The sequence below is a fragment of the Elephantulus edwardii genome, unplaced genomic scaffold (assembly GCF_000299155.1).
Source record: "Elephantulus edwardii isolate Elephantulus edwardi_28Jun2011 unplaced genomic scaffold, EleEdw1.0 scaffold00178, whole genome shotgun sequence".
Lineage (NCBI taxonomy): Eukaryota > Metazoa > Chordata > Mammalia > Macroscelidea > Macroscelididae > Elephantulus > Elephantulus edwardii.
In genome coordinates, this window is record NW_006399928.1 from 4,027,042 (window position 1) to 4,031,182 (window position 4,141).

Below are 4,141 nucleotides of genomic sequence, written 5' to 3' on the forward strand. Positions count from 1 at the left end.
GAGGTCCCTAACAGCTGACTTTCCCAATGCAATTCGTCTCCTGATTTCCTGGCTGCTGTTACCAAGAGTGTTGACTGTGGAGCCAAGTAAACTAAAACTGTTAACTACCTCAATCTCTTCACCATCCATACTGATGCTGCCAAAAGAGCCAAACTCGTTCAGTGTTTCTTAAGCTCAAGGAGTTTAAAAACAAATTCAAGCCACGGGTGGCAATATTTAAAGATAGTTTGGGTAGAATGTTAAATGATCCAGGAAGTAGCAAAAGAAGACGGAAGGAGTACACAGAGTCACTGTATCAGAAGGAATTGGCTGACACAGAAGAATTTCATGAAATAAGATATGAGCAAGAGCCTATGGTGATGAAGGAGGAAGTTCAAATTGCTATGAAGGAATTGGCAAAAAACAAGGCTCCAGGAGTTGAGAGCATATCAATTGATTTATTTCAACAAGCAGATGCTGCCCTGGATGTGCTCACTAAGTTGTGCCAAGAAATCTGGAGAACAGCCAGCTGGCCAACTAACTGGAAAAGATCAATATTTGTTCCCATTCCAAAGAAAGGGGATCCAACAGAGTGTGGAAATTATCGAACAATATCATTGATATCACATGCAAGCAAGATTCTGCTGAAAATTATCCAAAAACTTTTGGAATAATATGCCAACAGAGAACTGCCAGATGTGCAGGCTGGATTTAGAAGAGGTCGTGGTGCTAGGGATATTATAGCTAATATTAGATGGATCTTGGCAGAAAGCAGAGAATACCACAAGAGTGTCTATCTGTGCTTCATTGACTCTGCAAAGGCTTTTGACTGTGTGGATCACAACAAGCTGTGGCTGACACTGAGAAGAATGGGAATCCCAGAACATTTGATTGTGCTAATGCCTCTTGAATCAAGAGGCAGTCATCAGAACAGAGCAGGGAGATACTGGATGGTTCAAAATCAAGAAGGGCGTCTGTCAGGGATGTATTTTCTCTCCATACCTTCTCAATCTATATGCAGAACAGATTATCCGAGATGCTGGGCTGTATGAGGAATGTGGCATAAGGATTGGTGGAATAATCACCAACAACCTGCATTATGGGGATGACACAACCCTGCTTGCTGAAACTGAGGAGGACCTGAAGCGCTTGCTGCAGAGGTCAAGGACTGCAGTCTTCAATATGGAACAGACAAGTAAGGTGAAATTTAATCTCGCATAATTCAGGCATTTTGTCAGGAGAGACCAGTCATTGGGAAAAGACATCATGCTGGGAAAGGTAGATGGTCAGAGAAAGTGAGGAACACCCTTCATAAAATGGATTGTCACAGTGACTGTAATAACAGATTCCAGCATTGTCAGAGATCATGAGGATGGGGCAATGTTCAAATCTGTTGTTCATAGGGTCCCTATGAGTCATAATCAATTTGGTGGTACCCAACAACAATTATGCATGCGAGAGCTGGACAATGAATCAGTATGACAGAAAAAGAATTGAGGTCTTTGACCTGTGGTGTTGGAGAAGAGCACTGAACATCCCATGAACAGCCAAGAGAACAGATATGTCTTGAAGAGAGTGCAGCCAGAGTGCTCTTGAGAGTCAACAATGATGAGGCTTCACCTTACACTTTGGACATGTTGCTAGGAGGTGCTATGTTGGGAAGGGTGACGGGTCGGCGAAGGAGAGGAAGATCCTCAACCAGGTGAACTGACACAGTGGCTGCTGTAATGGGCTCTTGTGTGTCAGGAAGTGTGAAGATGGCACAGGATAGAGTGGGGTTCAGATATTTTGTCTTATGAATAAAAGACCTGAATCGTGTTCTATCACCTTATAGTTGTTTTTATGTGCCATCGAGTCGCCTGTGACTCATAGTGACCCTATGTACAAAAGCCCTAAACGCTGCTCTATCCCTTGCCAATCTTATAGTCTCTGATACACCTATCCCCATTACCCCAGTCACTGAATCAATCTATCACATCCAGAGCCTTCTCCACCCTGTGCCTCCACCTTCCCAAGGATGACGTCCCTCTCCAAGGACTGATTCTGCCTTGCAACATGTCCAAAGTAGGTCAGATGAAGTTTCAGAATCCTTGCCTTCAAGGAGCAGCCTGGCTTTGCCCTCTCCAAGACAAACTTGTTTGTTCTCCTAGCAGTCCACGGTATATTCAATACTCTTCTCTAGTACCACAGCTCAAAGGCATCAATTCTCCTTCTAGCCTCCCTAGTCATTGTCCAGCTCTTTGATGTATAGCAAGTAATTGCAAAAACTATGGCCTGTATCAGACGCACCATAGTCTCCAGACTGACATCGTTGCTTTTCAGTACTTTGGAGAGGTCTCTGACAGCAGACTTTCCCAGTGCAATTTGTCTTTTAATTTCCTGGCTGCTGGTGCCAAGAGTGTTGACTATGGAGCCAAGCAAACTAAAGCTGTTAACAATCTCAATCTCTTCTCCATCTATCATGATGCTGCTAATCGGTCCAGTGGTGAGAATCTTTGTTGATATTGAAGGTTGCAGTCCTTGACCCGCAACAAGCGCTTCATGTCCTCCCCAGTTTCAGCAAGCAGGGTTGTGTCATCTGCATAACGCAGATTGTTGATGATTCTTCCTCCAATCCTGATGCCACACTTCTCATAGAGCCCAGCCTCCTGGATAATCTGTTCCGTGTAGATCGAAAAGATATGGATAAAATGTTATTCACTCCAACCTCTGTATCCAACAAAGGGGGTTTGGGGCTGCAGGCACCAGACTGGTGCTGTTTCTCTGGTAACACAGCCATCACCTAATCCTTGTTTCAGAACATTTCCATCACCTCAAGGAGCTCCCTTATATAGTTTAATTTGAGTTCCCACTCTTAGCCCTCACTCTCAATTGATTGTTATTGAGTTGGAACCAACTCATAACTGACACTCCACTGGTTTCAGAGGCTGTACATCCCGTGGAGATTGCCCATCTTTCTCTCACAGAGGTGCTGGTAGATTGAAATCGCTGATCCTAGTAACCACCTTAGGGACTTGCCAAAGGGACCTAAAAAATACATTGGAAATTAGGACTATGTATTCCACAGCAAGTTATTGTTCATATTAAACGTGTGATGACGAGGTCGTATTGAAATAGTAAGATGTTCCTTCTTGGATACACAATTAACACCCTTGATACCAGCAGTTAGGAAATAAGGAGATGCATTACACTGGGAAAATCTGCAATTAGGGGCCTCTCCAGATTACTGAGGAGTAATAATGTCAGTTTGAGGACTAGGGTGCATCTGATTCAAGCCATAGTCTTTCCGATAGCTTGCTATGCATCCAAGAGCTGAACAATGAATAAGAATGACAGAAAAAGAATTGACACCTTTGAGCTGTAGTGTTAGAGAAGAGCACTGAACACCCCATGGACGGACAAGAGAACAAACAGATATGTCTTGGAGCGGATTCAGCTGGCGTGCTCTCTGGAGGCAAGAATGATACTTTGGACAGGTTGCTAGGAGGTGCTGTTCCTTGGAGGACATGATATTGGGGAGGGTGGAGGGTCGGTGAAGGAAAGGAAGACCTTCAGCTAGGTGACTGCTGCAATGGGCTCTTGTGTGTCAGGAAGTGTGAGGATGGCGCAGCATAGAGTGGGGTTCCTAACGACAACAAATCATTTCCAACTTAAATTTTTCTAACTAAAACGTTGAGAAAACAATAAAATCCTTTTTAAAGAGTAGGGAGCATTCTAAACCGCTCATTAAGGAACTTTTCTCGACTGGTGAAACCTGAGTTAGAAAGGCGTGGTATCGTGATTTGCGGTTGCCAACACACGCGCTACAATAACTCTTCCGATTGGAGAAACAACAGTCGTTTCGTTGGACGCTCTGAAGACGTTTCTGCGCAGATAAGTGGAAAGGGCGGGATCGGACATCTTCTTTGACCAACCGCTTTTCGTATCTCCAGGCTCCTGCGTGCATAGGTCAGAATGAAAATCCGTTAATAAAGTAGAGTGACTTACTCTCCATTTCTGTAAGCACTCCGGTTTTTCCGTTTAGTTTTTCTTATTTCCGCTTCCTATAGCGGCTGATAGGGTCAAGCATATAAGTACTTCTGGGAGGCTGATGTTTTATTTCCGGTCTATGTGGTTAAGGCTATTAGTTATTGTAGGCAGCCATAGTACCTTGAGGTGTTAC